This window comes from Haliotis cracherodii, unplaced genomic scaffold, assembly GCF_022045235.1.
Source record: "Haliotis cracherodii isolate W230 unplaced genomic scaffold, xgHalCrac1.p SCAF_15, whole genome shotgun sequence".
Classification (NCBI taxonomy): Eukaryota; Metazoa; Mollusca; class Gastropoda; order Lepetellida; family Haliotidae; genus Haliotis; species Haliotis cracherodii.
The window spans coordinates 5,917,418-5,930,601 of NW_027266270.1; the positions used below are offsets into that span (position 1 = coordinate 5,917,418).

The following is a 13,184-nucleotide window of genomic DNA, read 5'->3' on the forward strand; positions in this document are numbered from 1 at the left end:
TCGCAACTTAGAATGTTAATTCAATGAGATATGTCCTGCTATAAGGTGCATCCTAAACCTAAACTTGCCATACGAAAGACTTGTTAGATAATTAATCGTTTGAACGGTTTTAAGGGAAATAAATAATTCCAATACTTGTGAAAATGCCAACATGCCTGCTATACTCAACAACACAAACCACACGTCACCCCCCCCTTCCCCCCCCCCCCCCCCCCCCCCCCCCCTTACAGCTGGGCGTGATAGATTGTGCTTCATACGAGCGTTTACACGGAGCTGAGACAAAGATTTACGTCAAGAGTCTGACAGCCTGGTCGTTTAAATGGCAGATATTTAAACATGCATGTTATTGTTTAGTTTTTGCAATTAACCAAACCTTAAATTGTACTCGGGGACCTCAGACACGCCAGGGCTTAAACATGCGGAAGATGGTCAATTTCATTTACCATTTAACTTTTTCGTGATTCTCCAAAAGCTGATGGAAAGAGAGTGACAAAAGCGAGCCACGCCTTCAACTGTGAATGAGTGAGTGAGTGAGTGAGTAGGGTAGCTTTCACGCTCATTCGACAGTATTTCAGTTACATCACGTCGTGTCAGCTTCATGTCAGAGGAAATCCCGAAGTGATGCAGGTCTCTGACACTTACCACTTTGGTGAAAACCACGAGGTCGGAGATAAGGCAGCTTGGGTTGTATACTCCCCAAGGCGCTGAGAACGAAACACTGATCAGCTGACAGGGATAATACTATTAGTAGCAGAAGTAGTAGTAGTAGTCGTAGTAATAGTAGAAGTAGTAGTAGTTTTCACTAATTCTTAATTTGTATATTATTATTATTATTATTATTATTATTATTATTAATCAGTGCGTTGTATCATGACTTCTATATAAGTATCAGAATACTTCATGTGTTTGCATATAAACACGAGTTGTAACAGCATCAAGTGTATAATTGACATGTTTCGCTATTCCGAGTGACACGTTTCCTGGCAGTTTGATACAGACTCCGCATCTTAGACAGTGTTCCCACGACATCCAACATCCCTTGTAAGACCGCCTCCGTGGCCTAGTGGTAGGGTGTTCACCCGGAGATCGGAAGGTCAGGCGTTCGATCCCCGACAGCGTCATACTAAAAGACGTGAAAAGATGGTACTTGTTGTTACCCTGTCTGGCGCTCGACATTAAGGGACTAAAACAAGGACTGGTCAGCTCGGAGTCAGTATACTGTTTCTGAGAGGGGTATTCATAATAAACAACGGCATTGTATCTCAGTGGGCTAGCGCTATAAAATCGGCATTAGTCCGGACTAGTGCAAGCAGCCACACACTCGTGAATTCACGTCGTTACATATAAGTGCAATAATCTTGGACGCGACGTCAAAACCCATTTCACCTCACCTTGTTATTTTCCCCTACCTTCAAACACCTCCACATTATCCTTGTTTCCTAACCAAAATCGACAAAAATAATTTTAACATACCAGGTGTTTCTTCTAATGCTGAACCCACGTGCCGGGTGGCTCTGTTCCCTGTCCATCGAGATAAGCTTTACAATGACTGAGCCCTTCATACAAATTCCAAAGCGATGGGATGGTTTAGACAGGAAATAACGTTTACGCGATGGTCACAACACAAATAGCGTACACGCATCATGAGCAGTGAACTGGTTTCCCCTTGTACCGTTGAATACCGATATCGTTTTGATTATGTTCGTGTCGTTCGCGCGCGATTTTGCCATTGGAGAGAAATATTTTTGTTCGTGATTAGGTAAATATTATGGTTTAAGTACACAATAACGTTCCACGGAGGCACGTTATATGAATAATAGGGTCATAATTTTTTTTAATGACCTTAATTATGAACATACCCAAACAGACAACCCTGACGCCAGAATTGTATGTTAACGCTGGTACCCATTAACGTTTGTTTAATTGTTTGTTTGTTGTTTAACGCCTAACTCAGCAATATTCATATATGAAAAGAAATGTTTTATTTGTTTGTTTGCTTGTTGTTTAACGCCGCTCTCAGCAATATTCCAACTATATGACGGCGGTCTGGAAAAAAATCGAGTCTGGACCAGACAATCCAGTGATGAATATCATGAGCATCGATCCACGCAATTGGGGCCGATGACATGCATCAACCAAGTCAGCGAGCCTGACCACCCGATCCCGTTAGTCGCCTTTTACGACAAGCATAGTCGCCTTTTACGGCAAGCCTGGGTTGCTGAAGATCTATTCTACCCCGGATCTTAACGGGTCGAAAAGAAATGAACTGAAGGTCAACGGTCTGAAGTATTCATAATCATTAATGTAGAACAGTGACTCTGAACATGACTTGGTTGCCTTGACAACTGAAATGGCACCATCAAACAATCATTTTGACATTTGGGTATTTTACACAAAACACACTATTCATTTGTTTTACTCGATTATTTACAGACCGCCGTCATATAGCTGGACTAATGCTGAGTGCGGCGTTAAACAACAAACAAAACAAAAAACTATAATGGTAAACCTAAAGAAACCCGGTACCACTTAAGGGAGACCACATTCGGGTCAATTGACAGGCATTGGAAGTTTGATCCAAGTCACTCAAATGCCTCTATTTGGATCCTGAACATTTAAGGTTTATGCTGTGTATCAATCTTGAGGTGAAAGAGATTATTCCACGGAGATCCTTGGACAGTTACACACAGGTGCAAATACAACGTTTGAAAACGACTGGATTTTGGCGTTATAGTGTGTTGAGTGTAGCCCCCCTTTAATGTCTTACGCATGCACTGCATATCTATATACCAATTGTACTCGCTATAACGAGTCAAAGATATCTACCACTGTGGCATTTCTCTTTCACACAATTTAAACCAGCTCTAAATGAGTCTCTACAAAGCTCAAAATAGTATCAGTGAGATTTGGAAAATAAACCAGCCGTTAAATTTGAAAAACAATATCAGTTAAGTTTGAGGGAATTTTTTTTGTTCAGTAACAGATTGGCGTCAATTGTATAATGTCGATCAATCTTGACTTACTGATTACTGAGGTACGAAAACCGGAATAGTGAGTGAGTGAGTATGGTTTTACGCCGCTTTTAGCAATATTCCAGCAATATCACGGCGGGGGACACCATAAAGGGCTTCACACATTGTACCCATGTCGGGAATCGAACCCGGGTCTTCGGCGTGACGTTCACTTAATCTGATTAACTAAAAGATTAACTGTCAGTGTACAGTATTCTTAATCGTGCATGTACAAGTACATGCAGTAAAGTCAGCTACTTAAAACGCTTAAAAGATAATTCGCATTATCACAAGGATATGTAATGTTTTCTTTCATCTCACTGTTCATCTTTTACAAACTTTATGTCAGCCATGGTGATATATTACATCGCTTGTGTCGGCCACCTGCGTCGATGATTGACATATGCCGCTGCGCTCTCACGTTTTGCACGTGCAACACGGGCACCTGTGATGTCAATTTCTCAGTTGCATTCCACCTGTCTGACTTGTCTTAAAATTACATTTTTTATCATTCGAGTGAGTCAGTTACGTTGAAAAATCATGTTAAAAATTTAAAAAGATGTTATTGGTGTAGATAACTTGTGAATCTGTGGTTTATTTCATGGAAGCACATGTTTCTTTTATTATTTGATGACCTATCATTAAAAACTTGGAAGATATGAGTATGATAAGACATGTATTTTCATTTAATTGAACTATTTACACTCTGTGTAATTTTGATCTTGACAACATGAAAAAGGATTTTTAAAGAGTTTTTTAGTAACGTTTCCCAGTTCGCATATTCCGTATATATTTGAGGGTTGGAAAGTTTATTTGTGTAAATGTGTGTTTTTAATAAGGAGGACAACTTAAAGCAATTTCAGTCTGCTCTCATCCAAAATTGTTGTTAACATGGGAAATACGCACGGTAAATACTCTCTTTACTCTCTAATCATCCGGGTACTCTGGACCGACGACCCGGGATAAACCAGAGATATTTTTGTGAAAACTTGACTGGCTGCCTAGTTTATTGATGGATTGCTATTGGTTGATTGGGTGACTGCTATCAGTGACTACTTTCGTCGATTGGGTAAACAAACATGGCGACTAAATGATTTTTTTTTAAGGGAGCGTTCATCTGATGAAGATGGTATAATTATTTCACGTATTAAAGAAATCGGTGTAAATCTCTGTATATATGTATATCGAAACCCGTCAGTCACAAAGGCTCGAATAGGTCTTCAGCAACCCGTGCTTGCCGTAAAAGGCGACTATGCTTGTCGTAAGAGGCAACTGACGGGATCGTGTGGTCAGGCTCGCTGACTTGGTTGATGCATGTCATCGATCCCAATTACGTGGATCGATGCTCATGATGTCAATCACTGGATTGTCTAGTCCAGACTCGATAACTTACAGATCGCCGTCATGTAGCTGAAATATTGCTGTGTGTGGCGTTAAACAACAAGCAAAACCAAAGCAAACTTTATCGATAAGTGCTGATATCTTGACATATCATGTCGAAAGGGGACGAAGCATCCACAGGGGCTCCTATTGGAGATAATACGGTGTATTTTTTTTTTCAACGTCACCTTGAGATGGCTTCCTTGAACCCAATCCCCGAGCACGCGCCTATTTATAAATATTATAAATATATCCCTTCATGTGGAGCCGAAGTAAGTGATACCAAATACTATTGCCCCTCAGACAAGGAAGTGCAAGAGAGGTCACTTGGTAGTGGCACTTTTATACACGGACGGAACTTCCAATGGCTGTTGCGTTGACATAATCTCGTTTATTACACCTGTCACAAACAATTGGTCCCAACATCCCCAACTAACTTGAACCATTTCCTAAGGACTATTAATACGCGGTCATCTCCGACTTATCACTGGAAATATACATCGTTATCCGAATAATATATTTTGGCGTACGTGCTGTCGCGTGTTAAAGTGTCCGACACAATGTCTGAACAGAAAGGTATTTATAACATAAAATATATTTTGGTTTTGGTTTTTAAAGTAGGCGTGACGTTGGGTAGGTGTGTAGGGTGATCATTCAATTTTGAAATCTGGACTAGACGAACCACTGGTTAAAAATATGGCTAGGTGAGATAAAATAGTGTTTAACTCCGTGTTCACGTTTGCTTCCATTATATGACGAGGTGCATGCACGTGTGTGGCTGCTTGTACCGGGCTATGCCACTGTTTACTTTAGGGTTGTTTGTTTGCTTGCTGTTTAATGTCGCACTCAAAAAACCAGTGCTGGAAAGAATGAGCAATAGTCTGTATGTGACCAAAACTGGAGTTTGGACAAGAATCACGTTATTCACGCCTTCATAACGTTATATTGTTGGTTGGTTGGTTTGTTGTTTAGCGCAGCACTCATCAATATTCCAGCTATATGACGGTGGTTTGCAAATAATCGAGTCTGGACCAGACAATCCAGTGATTAATATCATGAGCATCGATCCACGCAATTGGGATCATGACATGCATCAACCAAGTCAGCGAGCCTGACCACCCGATCCCGTTAGTCGCCTTTTACGACAAGCATAGTCACCTTTTACGGCAAGCATGGGTTGCTGAAGGCCTATTCTACTCCGGAATCTTCATGGGTACATAACGTTATATAAAAGTCTGATGCCGATTTTGAACTTGTCTTCACAAGCTGCCAGAGTGCAATTAAATGACCCTGATTGGGTGTTGTTTTATGCTTGCAGCAGCCAATGCCCCGTGAAGATCCGGGGTAGAATAGGTCTTCAGCAACCCAAACTTGTCATAAGAGGCGACTATGCTTGTCGCAAGAGGCGATAAACGGGATCGGGTGGTCAGGCTCACTGACTTGGTTGATGCACGTCATCGTATCTCAATTGCTGATGATGGGTCAATGCTCATGATCTCAATCCCTGAATTGTCTGGTCTAGACACGATTATTTGTCATCTTCCCGAGGCAAGAGAGTTAACTGACTATAAAAGTCCAGTTTCCACCCTTGCCGAACTAGGCTGGTATTATAAGAGTTACATTTTGGCTGGACAGACGAGTCTATGCATAGTCCAATCAATATCGCTCAACGAAATCGAAATCCGGTCCGTAAACTGTCGTGCAGATTTTGGTCGATTGCAGGATTTGCAAAGCATGTGCAATATACATCTTGATTAGCGACTGATCTTGACTGGGCAGCGCTATTTTGTTTGAAGCAAATGCAAGCGATACAAGGGGTGGAATCCGATTGGTCCATAGGAGAGGCTTAGAGGGGACATTACTCGTAATAACCACTGGTGACACTCGAGCCCAGGAATTCCAGCCAATTTCGGCAAGGGTGGAAACTGGACTTTTGTAGTCAGTTAACTCTCTTGCCTCGGGAAGATGTTATTTACAGACCTCCGTCATATAGCTGGAATATTGCTGAGTGCGGCGTTTAACAACAAAGCATTTTTCTGCTTCCTAATGTCTATAGACGTTACTGCAAGGAATTCACAAAATAAATACAAGATACAATTGACTAGAGATGTGTTTATTCGTCATCTATAGAAAATATTTATCTAAATACAGTGTGAGACAATGTTAGAACAAAAATGGTTTAAATTATAAAATAAATAGTCACATACAAAATCTGTAACATGTATGCCATACAATCTACGCTATACAGTGCCGTCAAACACTGAGGCCTCTGGGGATTGGTTAAATGACAAAACAAATTGCTGCATTATCTCCCCTTAAGAGTTCTTTTCACACCTAGGTTATTCTCTACTGCCAGGATTCAAATAACATTAAAATTCAATTATCTACTTCTTAACAAAATTTTGAGTCAAACTCATTAAAATAAGATCTTAGGACTCACAACTGCAACTTTCAGTGGTAGGAGAACTAAGATCTGATTTTCATTTAATTTTGAGACAGAATTCTCTTAAACAATTAACTTACCGATTCTTACAAGTTATTAATTATGTGCTTAGAATATTAAAATCTATCAATAACAAGTATATCCGTAAGTGATCATATTTACCTCAGTTTAATGAAATTTGTTATAAATGGACTTTCTCAAAATATTAATTTTGTTCTATATTTGTGTATTTAAGTTTGAAAGATTAATGAGAATGTTATTTCGACTGATGGCAGTATTTTAACACCAATGACTGCGTAAACAAATGTGTCTTTGATTGGTCAACATGTGCAATACACCATCAGCAGAGCAATGAATTCGAATTTATCTCAAAATGACATTATGTTTTATAAAATGAAACCAATTCATTTCACACTCAAAGACCCTGTGCCGCCATGTTGCCTCTTTCTTTGATAAACACAACATCAATTTATATTGAGATTCTTTAACCCACCCATTGTTATGACAGAACATATGCCCATTTCCGCGGATCTTCTGGAATCATATTTTTTAAAGAATAGGCTGTCGGTCGCTGCTGCCAAATTTATTTGAGTTTCAGAGCCAAGTAATTAATATTAGTTTCTATAATGGCTAACACTACAATCTAAAGCACCAATTGTTCAATTAAAAGTCCAGCTATGAAACATGTTTGGTTGTAATTCATTCAACCTAGTTATTTTGTTGTAAACACACTTGGAATGATGATTTAGAGCTGAATTATTTTTTTAAAAACCAAAAAATTAAAGAATTAAAGTTCGTTAGTTTGAATATAACTCCTCTTTACAATAAAATACTTAGTATAATGAGATTTGTGAGGAAAAAGAGTTACCTCCCTTTGGGAATAGATAATCAAGCTTAACTTAAATTCAATTTTTAAATAAACATGTCATCAACCGCTTCCTGTAATTTGTAATACTATTATTTTGCACATATATTTGGCAGATTAATAATGAAATTTAGAAATATTATTTTAAGAGTCAGCATATACCTAAACCTATTAACAAAGGCCAACACAGTTTGGAGTAACAGCAACGTCATGATACAGCATCTACTTTGGCAATTGTGAAAACAATTATAGTTGAACAACCAATGATGCAAGGGTGACAATGAATTTCAAGCACTGTGATGAAGAGTATGATGCATAACGTGAATCATTGATGGAGAAATATGGTGTTAACATGTTGATATTATGGAATAAAAACAATGTATACATTTTATATTGAAATACTAATATTAGTGAAAAAACTTTTTCAGATCAGAGAAATTGTTACTTCATTCATCTTACTATATTTTAATGAAACACATAACTGGATACTGAGGAATTGATATAAAAATTAATTAATCAAAACATTGTTAACTTTAATGAAAAAAAAGGCACCAAAGTCATACAAAATTCAATAAGTCACACACATGAAATGAATGTATATATAAAACAAATTGACACATTTGTTATTTTATCAAACATTAGAATGAGCGAGTTAGTTAGGTTTAACACTGCTTTGAACAGTATTCCAGTCAAATTACAGGTGGGTTAGCTTAATGGAGAAGGAAAGCCGTAAGTGATGGAGGTCTTAGACGCTTACCACTTTGGTGAAACCCACAAGCACGAGTATGGTGCTAACAAACCTAGAAACATAATCGGGGCGAACCAGGATTCGAACCCGAGATCACAGGTTTCTCGCATGTCCAAGGGACGCAACTCTGCACTGTGAATTGCAGCGCCTTAGATGTCTGGGCCACCCATGCCCCCATCCAACTATTGCAGTGCTGGTATTATACAAACATCCTGAAATATCTTTCACTTTTGAAAATGAACTTGGAATATATTTACATTGGTTCTACTTCAATACATTTCAATAAAATCAATAAGGATACAATCCTTTGGTTGTTTCATCATATTCTCATAATAATTGCTTCAAATATTTACACAGTACAAAATTAACATATATCATGTAATGGAAGTTAAATTGACTGTTGTTTACAGTTTAAAATATTTTTCCACAAATATATATTTCATGAAAGGGCATTGTTTTACAGGAGGAACTATGCTCAGTTATCAAAGGTACAAAATCTGCATTATAGTATCTTAAATACCCTTGCCCATTCACTGCCTTTGTCTTGAGCCTCATTTGAATAATGTTATAAATAGCCAGCCAATCAAATGAATCAGATGGATGAGAGAAATTCTCTTTTAAGTAAGTGGTAAGTAACAAAGCTATGGTGGTCCAAGGTATTTATCACAATGGCTTGAATTGGTTGGTTGGTTGGTTGGTTGGTTGGTTGGTTTGTTGTTTAACGTCGCACTCAGCAATATTACAGCTATATGACGGCCGTCTGTAAATAATCGAGTCTGGACCAGACAATCCAGTGATTAATATCATGAGCATCGATCCACAAGATTGGGATCAATGACATGCATCAACCAAGTCAGTGAGCCTGACCACCCGATCCCATTAGTCGCCTGTTACGAGACATAATACCCTGGATCACTGGGGATGAGAAGAAACAAGCTGTTATTAAATGTATTGAATTCCTTATGTCTATCATCATATACAGATTTCTCAGTAGGAATAATGCATAATTACACCATGTGTTTACAAATCTGTAGCTCTTTAAAGACAAGCAAATACTCACAATACTTCTAATTAATGAAACATCACTATAATGATAAATGTAACCATGGCAACATATCAAGTAAACAAGTATATTTCTAAATACTATGTACAGCATAACTGAATCTTAGTCTGTCAATAAATATTTCATGACGACAAATATTGCACTTCAAATAATTCCCAAATTCATGTGGGTTGGAAACTTAAACCTCATTATAATTAACAGTTGTTATCAATATTTCTGTACTCTTTGTTAATCTGTGTTAAATCTCCCACCCTCTGCAGGCACACCGAGATGTGACGACCTGGCCTCATCTGGGGTTACCACACCCCATCATCCCTTCCTGTATCAGCTGTTCAACTACTGGGGCTACGCATTGACCAATCAGATGTGTGCTGATGTGATTTACCATTCACTCATTGGCTACAAATCCTAAAATGCTTTTATACACTAGTCTTTCCCCGATTCACCTTCACATACATATATTTTCTTTCATCATACGTGATGATGAACAAGGATTTCAGACCCAGTACTGGTTTTGCCAAAAAGGAAATATAAAAAACAACAATTGGATAAAAAAGAAAGATAAAAAACACAACAATTGGCTAAAAAGTGAAACACTTTTGTTAAATGACTGAGTGAGTATGGTTTTACGCTGCTTTTAGCAATATTCCAGCTGGGGCACACCAGAAATGGGCTTCACACATTGTACCCATGTGGGGATTTGAACCTGGGTCTTCGGCGTCACGAGCGAAAGCTTTAACCACTAGGCTACCCGACCGCCCCTTATGTTAAAAGAACAAATGAGACTGTGGTCAACACTGCAGACTAGACAATTCTTACCAACCAAATCTTGTGTCCACATCTCCAACACGTCTACTAGTGGTTCTTCTGCGGTTCTACATTACACTTGAGAATCACAGGTGTCGTGATTCACCATGAATCTAACCAGCCGATACAACACAATGATTCACGTTTTAAATCAATATTGATTTCCTAAAAGCCTTAAAACTGCCTTACACCTAATGGATCCTGTATTAAATGCACATATTCCATGAGATAAAATACTGTAAAAGATCGTATTATAATATCAGTATGATTTTAGCCAAAAATTAACCAGTCATGCAATGAAAACAAAGTAGTAGATAGCAACAAGCTCTCATCATCTGTGTCACATGCACAAATTAAATATGGTGACTTAAGTATAGCAAAGTGTATCGATACCCAAGATAGGTGTATCATGACACCTCTATAAGAAAATATTTAATATCCATTTGATTCTTGTTTTAATGCCGCCCTCAGCAATATTCCTGCTATATGACAGTGGCCTGTAAATACTCAAGTCTGGGCCAGACAAACCAGTGATCAATATCATGAGCACAATCCACTCCAACAGAGTACAAACACATGCAATCAGCCAAGTCACTGAGCCTGACTACAAATCTATTTAGCCTCCTACAACCTGGGGACCTCTTCTTACCCTGAAATACCCACAGGAGATTCGAGATTTCAACATGGGCCCTTTGCATTTAAAAGAATGAATAACATCGCAACATATTTTCATTTTTCACTTCCATATGGTTTCTTGGACAACATACATATCAACAAATTCTCAAGCCATGTAACAAATGCCTACTAACAATTTGTAAAATATGATTCCAGGCTCGGGTACGACAACAAAAATCTGTCAGATTAAAAAAAAGATGCGTATCATTCAAATGAAAATTGTTCATAAATGTAGCACTGTTGATATGCAATATTAACTGAGATTCTAAAACATATTCACCCTAAAACAAATGATACATGGGTGTGACATTCCTGGTAAAATGCATCTAAAAGTTTGACATGAGCATGAAATCTTTGAACACAATACCTACAATACCTACAACACCAGGCAACAAACATGGCCGGCCCATCTGCAGGCAAACATCTGGATTTCTCGGAACAAGATGAAGGGACAATACATGAACTCTGACAATGAGTGAGTCGGTCGGGTTTTGCGTTGCTTTGAAAAGTATCTTGGTTCAAAACATACTTTTTGCTCCCTTCAATTTAATATACTTATCCTGGGGTGCCAGCGATACAAAACATGAATCCTCAAGTTTGAGACGTGTTTAGCTATTGGTACATATCAAACATGTGACCACAAAATTAATTTGGCAATTGGAATCGACAGCTCGCTCAAATAAAGTTAAGTCATGCCATCTGATTTCGAAAATTAATTCATTTCAAAATACTGAATCTAAAAGTTAAAAAAATGTTATAACTTAAAATTTCTAAAAGAAAGTTATCACAAACTAAATTAAGAATACACAATGTACAAATAACGACCATGACCATGATGATATGACACTATTTCTTCAATTATGCGTTCTTCACATCCTTGACCATGGACCAGTTGCTTCTACAGATATATTTTGGGTCTGATACGGATGACAGGATGCTATAAACAGTCTACAATCAAATCACACTCATGTGAGAGGAATTCTCAGGGTAACCGATAACTGAGATGAGACGTCACATTTATTGATTAAAAAACGTGTTGAATCTGATAATAAATGATAGGATAATTGTGCCCGATACAATGACGATTGAAACTGTGGAGTTCCTGTGATGCATACAAGGAAGAAAGTCCCTTGTTGGGAAAATATACTACTCTAAAGAAGTTAAGGAACGCCGAGTTTTTCATATCATGACAAGCCAGAATCATATGAAACAAGTGAAATGAAATACTGATATCCCCCGCCAATATGACATGTCTGGTTGTGTGCAAGGCATCAGCCCCTGTGAACGCACCAGTTTACCAATAGACCTATCTATGTGCCAAGTTTGGTGATTAAATATTGTAAGATTTTCACGATCTGTTTCGGAAAGGAACACTACGACCATTTTCAGTCAAAGTTGTGGCCATGGAAACTCGAAAAAAATAATTTTTACAAAATATTGAAAGGCACCAGTTCACCACTAGACCTATCTATATGCCAAGTTTAGTTAAGAAATCTCTCCTGGTTTTCTAAATCTCAATGGAAACGAAATGTGACAGATGAACAGAACCCATTCCTGTATCCCTCTTCCACTTCACGGCGGAGGAAAGAATAGGTGTTCTTTAACGTCTCTGGAGTAGTATATTTGTTACGATGAAACAGATCATGTCTTCCAACAGCAATGGTTACTGGCAGCTGGTTGTTTCATGTACCAAGTGAAAATTGACAATGAATGACACAAAAGTCTTTGGTAAAACAATAACTAAGTACTTAAACAAACATTTCAAAACACATCATTAACAATACGGGTTACTTCACCATAAAAATGTCTCAAAAATACTGAAAAGTGCATCAACTTTGGTCAAACAACATAAATAACATATCTTATTCAAAGATATTGACATTTCAGTAACAATATTCGTAAATGTCGACAAATACGAAAAAATAAAATTACGTGATTAACAGGCAGAGAATTAAGTTTAGGATTAAACTTATGATGAATATAAGAACTTCCACTTGTTCTGACAAAATATTTCGTCTACAGACTCAATTCATTTGAAAATTTACAACCGTAAATCAGGTTTGATTAAATCTTGAACACACTCGCCCTCGTGAAGCACGTCACTGATTGTGACGTGGCAGTTTTGGGTCTTGCCCACAATAGCTCAACAATGACATGCACACAGCGATATCCAGTTCCCTTCGGATATATTT

General features: G+C 38.0%; 1 protein-coding gene across 1 annotated transcript in view; it reads right to left on the minus strand.

Moving 5' to 3' along the window:
• LOC139461745 (ras-related and estrogen-regulated growth inhibitor-like) overlaps positions 1 to 1,532 on the minus strand; it is a 41,795-nt gene extending 40,263 nt beyond the window's left edge. Inside the window, exon 1 of the mRNA XM_071243202.1 lies at positions 1,474 to 1,532. The gene's annotated coding sequence lies outside the window, so the exon portion shown is untranslated. The remainder of the gene's footprint in view (positions 1 to 1,473) is intronic.
• Positions 1,533 to 13,184: the final 11,652 nt, after the last annotated feature.